This window comes from Seriola dumerili, unplaced genomic scaffold, assembly GCF_002260705.1.
Source record: "Seriola dumerili isolate Sdu_G_001 unplaced genomic scaffold, Sdu_1.0 BDQW01000017.1, whole genome shotgun sequence".
Taxonomy (NCBI): domain Eukaryota; kingdom Metazoa; phylum Chordata; class Actinopteri; order Carangiformes; family Carangidae; genus Seriola; species Seriola dumerili.
The window spans coordinates 3,180,799-3,195,375 of record NW_019174272.1 but is presented as its reverse complement, the minus strand read 5'-3'; the positions used below and the strand labels follow the sequence as shown (position 1 = coordinate 3,195,375).

The window sequence follows — 14,577 nt, the reverse complement described above, 5'->3', positions numbered from 1 at the left end:
GAGTGGTACAATTGGTAGCTGCAGTGTGGAGTTCTGAGAAGCTGGTACTACCAGAGGGTCACAACCGGTGATAAAGTAATCCTTAAAATAGCGGGTTAAGTATGACAGGTCATTTTCATAGTCATGAATATACTGAAAAATCAGTAAAATATTCATAAACTATTACTACAGGTACCTTAAATGTAGCCTTAAAAATTGAATTATTTCTGATCTTGAAGATAAAGATGAGCAAGTCTAGTTAAGCTGGTTTTATTAGTCACTATATACCACAATATACCAACTTAAGACACAAAGGATATGCCATTACAGGTAAGTTAAATTATCTAATAGCAAAAATCTACATAAATGGCAAATGTGCAAATATCTATACATTTAAAGTAAATGATACAAACACATTCCTCTGTATTTGTTATACCTCTGTATATTGTATATGTTCATCGGTGGCTCATTGCAGTGCTCATGTACAGATTATCAGGGTTCAGTCAGTGCAGTGTGATGTGTATGCTGACCGTATTCATTCTTGAGTGTGTGTTTGTGTGTGTGTGTGTGTGTGTGTGCGTGCGTGCGTACATGTCTTCCCATGGTTGTGGACAAATTTTAGTTGTGTGTGTATGTGTGTGTTTGTGCGCGAATGTTTGTGGGTGTTGGGTAGATTGGAGGACTTAGCACGGCTGATTGAGAGGGATCATTGTCAGAGAAACTGAGAAACTGAAGCAGTGGCAGATTATCTCGAAACACAAATACACACAGAAACAGAGGCTGTCTCTCACACGCTACTGAAATGAGCTGTTTGATTTCGTTTCTATTTCGGTCTTCTTTGTTGCGCCCTTTCCCTCTTTCTTTTTCATCATCTACTCCGTCTCCTATATTCATTAATCCGCTCCTGTGGTGTTTGGCTTCCTGTCCCTGTGCCCTCTCTGTGGTTGACTGGCCTTGATGATGTCACGGCCATCATGAGAATGTGTCCTTAATGTTGGATTAGGGATGAAAGCTGTAATCCTCAACATGACCGTTGATAAAAGATGATGATTGCGGTGTTGTTTGAAGAGTGACCCACATGCAGGCATGCCCACACACACACACACAAGTCTTAAACAGAATATATGTCACTATGTTTTTACCTCATGTGTATGTTTACACATTGATTGTTACATGTGGACATACATATACTCAGGAGGTCCTGCTATGTGTGTCTAGTCTCTTCAAAGCCCCTCAGTGACATCATGGTGAATGTATAGGTCATCTTACACATGCTCCACATGTCGGCGAATACATCTCCAACGCTGCTATCTCATCTCAGCCACTAAAACACCATGTTCCACATGGAGCTGTGTGGGTGGGTGGCCTTAACATCTACCAGTGAATCAGCTCCTTGAAATGTCATCTAGCCTTCAATACAAAACCCATACTGTATTTCATGTTCAAATGTCATTTTTTTTTCCCCCCGTGATGTTTTATATCTCTTCTCAGTGACTGCTCTCGGTCAAAAGACACCAACCTTTGAGCAAAGATATCTAGGTCCACTTTTTAAAGCCGCTGGCATGCCTGGCATTGTCCTAACACAGACCTGTTTGACACAGTGTCCATCTGTATGTATGCACTATTGACTTGTGCTCTATTGACTTTTGCTACTTTAACCGAGCTGAAAAGATCTGAGTCTCTGGCCTGTTAACAGAGCTGCCAACTCAGCTTGTCTCTGGTCTTTTGGTGGCAGCTTCTGATGTCAAAGGTTGACTCGGTCGTCTTTGTGTCCTTGGCAGCCTGGCAGGTTCACAGGCAGCAGCCATTGTGGTGAGAGTCACAGCAGAGCACAGCAGAGCAATAGAGGTGACGAGGCTGAGAGAAGGTTGAGGGAAGGCTGTCAGGGCATCGTGGCCCAGCAATTCAGTCAACTCACATACAGCTCCCAACAGTCACCTCTTCTGCTGCCATGACTGCTGTTGTCTTGGTTGCTATGGTAGAGTATGTGTGTGTTTGTAGGTGGGGGTAATCAGGGTTGACCATAAAGTGTCTCAGCAACAGAGAACAGATCGGTGAATCCTTGTTGTCATGCAGACACATGCACATATGCAGACACACATCACAGTGTGAACCACTGCTCTTGTGTGGAGCCAGACTGAGCCAGGCCCGGGGCGATTCGGCTGCTGTGGAGAATGGCATGTGATCAGACACACACACATACTAAGATGTCTCAAGGCTAACAAAGTATTGGATGTGTGCTTACACATGGGCACTGGGACTGGTCAGGCAGCATGATGGGAGAACTGTTTGAAGGACGAGTCTTGCCATTGCTCTTTTTCTGTCTCTACGTCTGTTCCCCTCTCTCTCTCTCCCTCTCTCTCCCCTTCCTCTTCTCTGTTTCTGACTTTCTCTATACATCTCCCTCTCCCTTCCTCTGCTTGCGTCCTTCCTCCCTGTGTGGTGCAGTGATGATATGATGATTGTGTTTTCCATGCTGGTAGACTCTTGGCAGAAGGAGGTAGGGAGAAGTGGAGGCAGAGCTTGTCTGTTATTCCTAATCATCTGTGAAGCAACGCTGGTGTACCAGCATGGCACTCAGACAGGGCTGCAAGGACCCAGAGAGGGAGGGAGAATAACGTGTAGCGGGGGTGTCCGCTAACATCTCCATTTCTTGTTTTAAATGTGATAAAACCTGGACCCATTCCCTTCGCATTTGACTGGCTAGCTTCCCTCTCTTTCATTTTTACATTTTTTTTGTCTTAATCTTTCTTCTTTTCACTCCATTCTTGTTTTCCATCTTGCAAAAAGAATTTGTTCCCCCAAGAAGGTCATTGCTCTGGCGTTTGGCAGTGGCCTGGCACACTAGCAGAATTTTATCAGTTAGGAGCACACCGAACACAGGCTAAATATGCAGATAAAGTGGAACCAATCTCCTGCTGGAAAAGCTCCCTTTGTGTGTGTGTGTGTGTGTGTGTGTGTGTGTGTGTGTGTGTGTGTGTGTGGTGGAGTAGCTGCAAGGCTGACAGAGAGAAATAAGTTAGGGAGTGGGGTGCTGGTTAAGTGGGGTTGCTGAGGCCTTCCCAAGATGTAATCATTCCAAAGCTACAGTGCAGTTTAGATGCCAAGATAAGGATAAATGCAAGATGGGAGAAAATTAGTTTGATGAGAAATAGACGGATGAAAAGGGAGAAAAAAAGCATTCTTAGAGTTATTTTTCTTGTAAGGGCTCCTCTGTTTCTCTTGCTGTTTCCCTCTTAGTTTATTGACTTTTTTTCTGGTGAGATGGATGATCGGTTGTTTGATCAGTGAAGATGCTATTTCAAAGGTGGGAAACCCCCTTTTGCTAATAACACACACATACGTACACGCACACACACACATGCACACACAACTTCCTCTTGGGTGATTACTCATTGTCCAAGCTGATTATTAATTACAAAGGGAGAGCTCTCTGAAGGTAAACACTGATTAATGGCTAACAAAAGTAAGTTAATGTCTTACCTGTACTTTAATTACCAACCCTGCTCTGTTACAAGCATCCTAACACAAGGCTGTAATTAACCCTAATGGACTGCAAAGAGACTCACTTTCATTTTCTTTCATAACATAAATACGCTACTGTATGTAATTTTGTGATGTTCCCACCTTTTTCTCTTTCCTGCCAGGTTTTCCATAATTAAAAAGAAGATGATTTTGTTGAAAGGTTTTTTTTGATTTTGGTAACTTGTATGAAAATAGCTGGGAGTTGGATGTAAAAGTGATGCAACATTGTTATAGAAATGAGATATAATTCCTGTGCAATGACATGGGAGGTCACTCTGGCTTTTTCCTCTTTACCTGAGGCTCATACTTCTGTGGCTCAGTGTTATTAATGTTCCAAGATACCACAGAGACACAAAAGAGAGCCTGCATAAAAAGGTAGACAGGCTGACACAAAGCACACATACATTACACGCACAGAGACACACGCTGTTATGCCCTTATTGTGAATATGCTCTATCCTGCTGTAGGTTTGACTTGACTGTTACCCTCACCTCTCTGATCCACGCACTGCTGACCATGAAACACCTCTAGCTGTCCGCACCTTTTCACAACACGCACACACACACACTGTCTGATTGATGTTTGTGTGACTTTAAGAGGAAACTCAGGCTCAGTCAAATTAACCTCAACCCCTCCAACCAATGTTTTTTCAGCTTGGTAAAGTGGAAGTCCATTGCCCCAATGGAGGATCGCATGAAAGTGTGTGTGTGTGTGTTTTCATATGTGTTTCAGTGTTTTCTTAGCTTGACTGGCACACGTTGTGCTAGTGTTGCAGGAAATAGACAGGTAAACTCTGGTGAACTGGATCCTAACCTCTGACCTGGATTCACTGAGGTCGTGTGGTGTGGGTCACATTTGTGACAGACCATATCACAATGATGTGGAAAATGCTGACACCAAAGACTCATGTCTGGGATTGGTGGTTTGTAAGAAACTATTATATATTATTATTATCATTATTATTATTATACTTTCACATCATAAACTACAACCATATGATCCGAATACGAACTAGCAATGGATTTCTGTTAGTGGAGCAGTGATTTAAGAGTACTCTTTGTAATGTTTGTGTCTATGTTATATTTCCTTGTAATACCCAAGCGTCAAACAACGGCAATCTTTTTTTCCTTAGTGCCTGACTAAATCTCAGTTCAGCCTCAAACTAGAGGCAACAGTGATAAGGTCATATTGAAGGCAGAGAGTTGAAAAAGAGAAGAAAAGTTATGTCAGAAACGGTGTTGAGTGTTTGGTGTGAGAAAGAGGGAGAGTATGTCAAAGCATTGCAAAGATCTTTTTATCTATTCCCTTTTTTCTTTCTTGGACTTTTGTGATTTGTGTTTTCGAGGCTCTGAAGGGGCAGGTTTAGTTGCAGAAGCTTTATGCCATGAAATTACAAGTGGGACTAAATCTCCAGCAGCTTGAAGTTTTATCAGCAAGAACAAAACAAACTTTCTTGACCCTGGTAAAAAAAAAGGGAAAAAAAAGGCCAGGTGTGTTATGTTACGTCTTCTTTGGATACCCTCTTGAAGCCTTTTGAAAAGGGACAACTTTAGAATCATAGCTAAAGATGTATGCCATGTTAGAGTTAGAGCTCTCACTCTATTTGACGCTGGATCAGTATGAAAAATGTGCTTAAATGAATTACACCTGCTTTGACAGGCTAAAAAATACCTTTATAATTAAAGGTCTTTTCAGAAATAAAAAGCATGGATTACTATCATGTTTCAGTACATTGATTATACTTGCTAAATAACAAAAACCAAGACAAGTGTTGCATCATGCATAGCCAGTGTTTAGGTGGAAGTGATTTTGTGGTTTCTCTTAATGTCCTTGATTCTCTTTTACAGACCTTAAAAATAGAGCTGGAACATCCATGGTATGTTACACCTGGTAAAAAAGGATGAATTATGTGTAGATGTTTATTTTCAACAAGTCAAAATTAAGGATGTGCATTGTAAATACAGTATAATTCAATGAGCACATGCAGAGAATTTCTGGAATTTATTTGTAATACTTTAGCCAATACGTATGCACCCCCTAATTCCTGACCGTGCTTGTTGTACTGACTCACTAGTAGTAGTCAGATAGCTGGCATTCTTGGGGGGCATGTTCCCATGGTGGCTCAGGAGGGATAAGAATTGGCAGTGAGTGTTCGGAGGGGAGGGAAAAACATTTACCTTTACGAAAACAAACAAAGCTGAAATTTGGTTAATTATTTCTGAATTTAGATGGAACTCATTTTTTGGTGGTCCACTTCCTAACATGATGTTGGTACCAGAGTATCAAATGTTGAGAAAATTAATGGTCAAACTAATAGGAAATGTTATATGGTGAAGTATCTGTTAAATAGAACACCGAGAGTTCCAGACTCTTTTGTGAAAATATGGATTGCAATGTAAGTCTCAGTCTGGTACCTTGGCTCAGTATCAAGAATCTGCTGTATAACAGATAAACACAGTATATGAGCATCGTGTTGAATATACAGAATATCTTCCCCCTTAGCTTTGGTTTTATTTTACTTTTGTATTTATTTGTCTTGATTTTCTGATATCTCATTTGGAATCATTGAAAGGCTGCAGGTGTACAAGCAGATTTAGACTTTTTTAGTCTGAAATACTTCAACTACTTTTATACTATTTTAGACAGTCTATTTATTTCTAACTTACTGAAAAATATTTTCTCCATGTCCTACTTCTGCACATGACATTTTTCATCATGCACTTAACTTTGTCCAGCTTTTTCAAAACACATTTTAATATTTACACAAGAACAAATAAAAAAAACTTACCCACTACCTCTCTTTTGTACTTTAATTAAAATGTCCATAATTTAAAAAATGCTGGTGATTACACTCAGCCTGAAGTTTGTAACATTCACTTTGTTTGAGTGAAAAGACACTGGCCTGTTAAACTTGCTTCAACTAGTTCATCTTTGGGTCACAGGAGTGAGAGAAATAATTAAGTTTGGTTTGGAGTGTGTAACAACTACAGAGAAAAGATGGATATACAGTTTCCTTACATTAGATATGTTTGCAGTACAAAACATCTGACCCAGCCTTGATGGATTCTTGCTCCAAATTTTGAATTTGTGTCTTAGATGCAATGTTACCTCCAGTCCAGTGTCAGGTCACATTGTTGTGCCATGGTGACAGGGCAATCTGTTCCATCATGTAGGTAGCCATCTCTCAGGGACTTGATCACTTTGATTCAGTTCTTTGATTCAATTCTAGAGGACCATCCATGTTTATTGATCTAGTGCTTTGCTTTGTGTTGAGCTTGTATCTTCATCCAGATCAGAATCAAAGATATGCTGACACAGTCAATAGACAAGCCCTCGCTACAGGTCCAGAACAAGGATGTTACCATTTGTTTGTCTTAACTGACAAACAGGAGGAAATGAAGGTGATCAATATGTCAAGCTAATAATTGTACAAGCTTGTGAAAGCTGAATGCCATATAATTCTTTAGCAGTGATGTGAGGATCATGCAGTGTTGAGTGTTGAATTAGCTTGTCTTTACAACCTATTTGAGTTCCAACAGCCAGATTACAGCAAAATTATTATATAAAACAAACAATTATGAATTGTGTGGTATGTGTGATAAATTTCATGCAGTTCATTTTGTGATCCAAACGAAGGAAAGAGTAAATAAATGAGTCTAGGTGCAGTTTGAAAACCTATAATCTTTAACAGAAAAAAAACAGTAATGTACCTGTTTACTTACTTACTTTTATTTCCTCTTGTCTCTGAACCCCCTTTTTTTCAAATATTTTTTCCAGCAGGCTTTTTTTAATTTTATGGGAACTGCAAGAATGGATAAACACTAATTGTTTCTTAACTTTATAAATGTTGCCTGCCTTTCAACTTGGTTAACGTTATATTTACTAGTACAGTAGTTCTTTTGAAGCCGCAATTTGTGCCACACTTCACATGTCATTGACAAAATTGGTTCATTTAATCCGCTGGAAAATATCAAAGCTCAGGTAGAAAAAGCAAAATACAGGTTTATAAATGCTAATGCTGTATGCCCATATTTACTTCTGGGCATATATATATATATATATATATGTATATGATATATGCATGCATCCTGACAAGGTGTGAAGTGTGATCTGTAAGCACATCTCATATGCAGAGCATTTTTAGGTTTAGGCTATTGTGATTATGCTAACTAGAAGCGTGTCTGGAAAGCCCAGTCTGTGGTCTTCAGTTCACCCCTGCACTAGGTAAACTCTATCCAGGAGGCATTTTATCCTCTCCTCCTTTCTCATACTCTACCCATCATCCCGGGGAAAAGAAGAAAGGGTAGAGACAAAAAGGGAAAGAGCCTGGCATGCATAAATGAAAGTTCAACAAGGTTCAATGAAACACTTATACAATTTGCTGCAATATAGTGGGGTTTTATAATCTCATTATCATCTTAGTGCCAGATTTGCCCATGAGGGCCGTTCCGTATTCACTCTTATTAGCTCCTCAGATTTGTCCATTTGTCCTTCTGCTACCCGCCTCGCAGCCAATCACTGGGACAGAATCTCTAATAAATACCCCCCTCCTTCTTGTTTTATCTCCACTTTTATTTTTTCTCTGTCCATACCACCTACTGCTTTATTTATGATTTTTTTTTTTACTTTTACTTGCTATGGGGCAAACACCCAGCATTTTATTCAGCAGTTTGCTATCCATATTTCTCTCTATAGAGGTTTTTTTTCCCCCTTTAAACACTTCTGTTTTTACAGTACACACTATATTGTATATGCTTTGACTTCAATCCCACTGATTTATGACTTAAAAGGGAAAATATTTGAAACATATGACAAACAAAATTACTGTGCATATTCTAAAGAATGTGACCATTTCTTCAGTTACATACCGGAAATTTCAATCTGTGTGAATTTTGGATGAATGGCACCAATACATCTGCACAATACATTGAATTAATTTACTCTTGATTGGGCTTTTAATCTTCTTTTATGTTCAAGGCCAGGCTCTTTCCTCTTTGCGTGTTCAGGGTCAGATGGGGGAGCTACCGTACAGGGTACAGTAGAGCAGGCCACACGCTGCTTTCGAATCCCCAAGCCTCTTAGTTATTGTGGGTAGTGTCCATCCCTGGTCACTCAGAGGGCATCCCCAGATTAGTGCTTCACGGACATGGATCTCATTTGCCCATATGGCCTCTTCTCATTGAGTCAATATAGGCTCTAATCCGCCCAGCCTTTACCCCTGACCTCGACATGTGGCAAACTACTTAGAAAAAAAAGAACACACAATCCATGCATATACCACATTTGATGGCAGCAACATCAACAGGATCAAGCATAAAGATGAGGATGAAAAACAGATGCCAGTGTACTCTTGATCATCAGTGGCTGTATGGGATTCTAGGTACTTTTGCTCAGTTTGGGCTGTGGTGTAGTCAAGAAGCAAGAAATACCATAATAACATGCTGGGTTCTTGGGGCAGTAGACTGGTTTTAGGTACATTCCCTGGTGTGGAATTAATCCAGTAAGCCCCAGTGGGGCATGGCAAATCCTAACCACTGCTAAGATTATAACTCTTAGCAATCACCTTCATCCCATAGTCTCCCAGTAGCACCGTGCCCTCATTAACAAGGCATAAGTTGCCACCCAACAAGTGTCACAGTGTTGTTATCCATGTAGCAGTACCCCTCTGATGCTACTTTTCAACATTATTGGCATTGACCTTGTCTGTGAGAAGATGACAGGATAACCAAGCCAAATAGGAAAACCTTGCACCTTAATAACTTTTACATTTAATTTCTATTATGCATGCATTACTTGTGAAATGCACAACCCCATTTTAGTCTCAATATTTTAAATGTTTGGCAGCAAATATAATATTCCTCACAGGTGCTGCCACTAGGCAGGTGAAATTAGTTGATGGGATAAAGTAGATTAGGGCAGGGAGAGGTTAATCTATTGAGTAATCACATGAGTGTCACCACAAATCCTTATAAAAAAAACTAAAACCTAATTCATTGCTCCACAGCATTTCTATTCAAGGTTAAGAACATGAATGTGACAGTATAATTTACCTCTAAGTAAAGCATTTATTTAAAAGGGAGCAAGGAAGAAAGACAAACCCACAAATACTAATGGATATTTTTTTTATGTCATACTGGTCATTTTTGGCAGCATAAAGTCATTTACTTACTTACTTACTTACTTTGACAAACTGTTTATTTTGAGTTTGTATATGTTTTGAACATAATAAAATAGTGTTTCAGCAGCTTGTTTTTTGCCTGGTTAATAAACAGAATTGGTCTTGGTCACTTGGAATTTAGGTGCCATCTTAATTTAGATACAGTGATGAAGCATTTGTAAATGACTCTAAAGACAGACAATTATATAGCAGTGAAAAAAGAATTTATTTTCTGTAATTATGTTTTTTGGGGGGGGGTTTTTGTTATTCTACTGATCTTCTATTGTGCTCTGTTGGACTTGTTATACGTTTCTTTTTAAATGGAGACTGTTATTGTTATGGGTTCATAGGGCCAGTTCATAAGGTTTAGTTGTTAATTAATACACACAAACACACACACGCTCACATACTGTATGCCCAGCTGCTGGACTGAAGAACCCATGCTGAGATCCAACATCTGGAAAAGTCAGTCAATTTAATATGTCAGTGTGATGTGTGTGAAAGCAAAGGGTTCAGACGTTTCCTCTGCTAGTTTAAACCCACTGCACCTGTTTAGCTAAACTTTTTTGATATATTGTGGCAGCAATTTTACCCCCTCTCTTCTCTTCTTCACAATTAGGTTATAATTAAATGCACATTTAATATGGTTTTTATGAAAAAAAGAACAAACATGGAAGCTGTGAGAATATATTTAAAATGCACATAATTGCCAAAGAGATGATTAGAAAATAAAGGAAAAAAATCATCCTTGAAAGTCCTTGAGTCATAATCAGCCTCAAATTATAATGTTCATTTGTCTTTTTTGCTGAGAGAAGAAAATTACATCTTATTTCTGTAATTATGTAAACAAAAGTGATGGTAGATTCCACAACCAGCCAGGTTTTGAGTATGCAGCAGTGACCTTGGATCCTCCCCTGTGCTCCTTGTTGACAGATAAAAACTTTATTAACCAGCCATCTCCAGGACAGGAGACAAACCGCCCGTGAAACCGATGTGCGCTAGTATTAGAGAAATGTGGCAATTAGAGGATGATTTTTTTTTTTTTTTTTCTTCAGTGAAAGCACAGAGGAGTAGAAAGGGGTAATAGACACAGTTTGTTTGTGGTCTAGGAAGCAGCAATTATAAAGTGCATGGAGAGTTGTTGTGCTTATTGTGCCTGGGAGTAATGAGATAGGCTGCGCTGATCCCTCACTGATGCTGTGGCACCTAATCCTCAACCCTCTTTTCCTGCTTCTCTTGTTTATCCACCAACATCCTCTGACCGTCGTTGGCCTGTCACTGCTCTGGGCAGCTCCTAATGACCTTTAACCTGCGTGTCAGCTGACTTTCCAGCTCTGAAAGCGGTCAGGCACTGAGTCATAGCTGTGGGGCAATAAATAAGTCGTAAAGTGCAGTGTAGTATGTTTTCCTCAGTGTGCAACTTAGTGGGTTTGTTTTACCACCAAACCAATCCCTCTGTAAACAATTGCCTTGATTTTTAAATGGTCTAATTGCCATTGATGTTGGTCTCACTTGTCTTTGTCTCTATTTTCCTTATGTGATTTTGTCTTTAGTGGTCTCTTATACTGAATTGACTCAAGAAAAGCCAAGAAAACCAACTTTGGGATCTTGTTATTATAGCTTTTAGACCACTGATTCTGTCATATCATTTCTGCTTATATCGTATCATTCACTTTCTGTCCATCCTTTCACACCTAAACTTGGATTATTTCCCCTGAGGCTCTCTAACTGAGTTATCTGTGACAGGTCATGTTGAACCATGTTGTTTAATGGTGTGAGCCTTTATACTTGGGTGAAGTTATGTGTGCATGCATTCTTGCACATACAGATACTCACCTACACTTGTGTATATCCACCCAAGAAGAAGAATGTTGTGTGCACAGGCGTGTTATCTGGCTGACCTAGAGACAGACTGGTTGTCTGTCTGTGAGCCTCTCAGGGCTAAACTACAGAGAAAAACACCGCTCCTGCTTTCCCCCTGCCCCTCCATCTGAGTGCTGGTCAGCCAGCCCAGCATGTCCGCCTACTGCAGGGCTCACATCCTATCTAATCAACATAGACAGGCCACTTCTCCACATACACACACACACACACACACACACACACACACACACACACACACACACACACACACACACAAACTGCAAGTATGCTCACAGATTCACATGTGCACATTCAGAGATAACCCTACACATGTAGACACACTTAACGATACACCCCCAAAGACACATGTACCGACAACACATATACACCCACAGGCTGATAATGACAGACAAACTCACATTGATCTGGGCCTGCTCTGGTTTTCCAGATATGACTGGCTGTTGCAGTGATGATGTGGGAGTGGCCCAGAGGGCAGAGAAGGGGGTCTAAGGCCAAGTGGTAGACATGCAGATCAGGTAGTGGAGGGCGCCACGAGGTTTGACAGGGAGCCTAAGGGCATTGAGGAAATAAATTGGGCCTCCTGACTGTGAGTGAGATTCCCCTTCTCCATCCTTGAGCCCAAGTCACCTGACTGATATGTAGCTCTAGCCCTCCTTCCAACCACCTCCACCCTACCTTGTCCTTTGTTCACACAATCCCATCCACAATCAACATCCTAACACAATCCCCGGCTGCAGAGGAGACAGTTTGTCTTATATCTACCCTTGAGATGCAAAAGGGTGGGGTCAGTATTCTGAGGCGCAAATTCCAAATCCATCTTTGGCGCCATTTTAATCCCCTTTTGTTTGGCTTATGAAATGCTTTTTTCTTTCACAGTGCATGCCAGCCGACCTTCTGATGTTACATAGTGCAGCTACCCTTTGCCCCCAACCCAGCCCTCTGAACAACATGTGGCCAGATAACAAAACCCTAAACAAAAGAGGTAAAAGAGAAAGGTGGGGGCTCGCACTTTGTGTCTGAAACACTTCATGAGTGCTAAGTGAGGTTGGCACCAGCTGTTGGAGCAGAGTCGAGGAGAATCGGGGGGAAGTGAATTGCGTTTGGCACCAGGCGGCTATCAGGCAGTAATTAGTATAGCTAACATCCCAGATGAAGGAGTCAAGTCTAGGTCAGGGTAAAAAACTTCAAGGGTCTTAGCGGGTAAGGGTTGGAGGCCAAGCCAAGCCCCCCCCTCCTCCCCCTTCATGCCGTGCCTGCTCAGATTTGCTGAAATCTGTATTGACCTTTGACCTTGACGTGTCGCAGCCAGTCACATGTCAGACTGGCTCCTGTGGACCACGCTGGATGTGTTCATATTAGATTGTCTCAGTAGTTCCTACTCAAGACCTGCTCAACCTGGCCCAACTCAGAGATTTAGTCTTACACACGATGAAGCTTCTGACATAGATGTTACCTTACAGCTTAAACCCATGCTTGGCATTCCTGCCCTTCTCTGGCCCCAGGATCAACCTTTTTTTTTCTGTGATATAGACACACCCTCGAACCAATAAACAGAGAATTGAATGCACGTATGGCTGAATGAGGGAGAAATGGATTGTTTTGTACAATAATTCTGGAAATCACATTGTAATCTCTTTCATATATGGCAAGGTTGGTGTGAATTTTCTGTGTGAATATGAGTGTGCATAAGGATTGGTGTGGGGGTCACTGTGTATTCATTCCTGGTTCCGTAAAAGACCTCTAATCCTCTAATGCAACCATAATCTCTTTTAATACATTGAATATTAGTCGACATATCACGTGATGATAAACATGATATGAGAGTGTTTCTTTCGAATGACAGAGTACACCAAGGATTTAACCCGAGGGTCTTATCGTAGCTGACACTCAGTACTTGTTATGTTGACCATGTCATAAGGTTTATGTCTGATGTTGGCCTGTAACCTTCACACAGCAGGGGATAAAATTGCCACCAACCCGTTGCAGACATAAAAACAGATTTAGTTTATCAAACCTCATTTTGGGCATACAGACTTTGCTGTTTAAGTAAGTTATATATGTGAGCTATAAATCATAATGCACGATACACATGCTTATATTTCATAAATTGAAATCAGGGATTTCTATATGTTGTTACATATCAAATAATTTTCTCTGAACAATCTCTAAGGAGTTAAGATAAACAAGGTCCTACTGCAAAAAAAAGCCTTGAACTATGTGAACTTTGGTGCATTTCATTTATCCGGTGAACTATTTGTGGTGTTTTTCGTCTCTTGAATCCTGGCCTAGTTTCTGCATCTTGTTTTTGGAAAACATGAGCTAAGCTGTGGTGCACAAACCAGACACCCATTAGATTGCTGCACTGTAGGTCTGACCCCTGACCAACTAAGCCCCTGTTCCGCCCCCTGGTAAACCCCTCACCCTGGCCCACCACACACCTGCCCGGCAATGCCCTGCCCCATCTCTGTCCCTTCTTGGAAATGATATTATGGTGTTTGGATCATCCTCCTTGTCTTCCTCTATACTGTAATCCTATTTGCTCTGTCATGTGTTGGTGTTCACAGATGGTGTGTGTGTGTGTGTGTGTGTGTGTGTGTGTGTGTGTGTGTGTGTGTGTGTGTGTGTGTTTTTGCTTGTGCATGCGTGCGTGTGTGTGTCTGTGTGGAGGTGGTATGACACGGAGCTCATTCGCAGCTGTTTGGACTAGCTCACTGGCCCCATTGTCTCTCCCACACATCCCAGAGAGGGTGGTCCTGCACAAACACACATACGGCCTTAACCACCCAATCACCCTAAGGGGTGTCGAAATATAAATGAGTGTAATATTTTGGGTAACATCGCTGTCAGAGGTCTAGTTCACCCTCCTCCAGCCTTCACTTTCCCCTCCTTCAGTGTTCTTCCTCCATCCCACTGTCCCTGTGCTCGCCATAATGAAAATGTTAAGCTGAATGACTGAATGAATGCAAAATGGGGTAGGGGGGGTGGTGCAGTGTGGGGGCGCAGGATGGGTGGGGATGTGGGGCGGTAGTCAG

The 14,577-nt window shown here is 41.1% G+C and overlaps 1 protein-coding gene across 2 annotated transcripts in view; it reads left to right on the top strand.

Moving 5' to 3' along the window:
- fam172a (family with sequence similarity 172 member A) overlaps positions 1-14,577 on the top strand; it is a 160,995-nt gene that overhangs the window by 104,670 nt on the left and 41,748 nt on the right. The window lies entirely within an intron of this gene.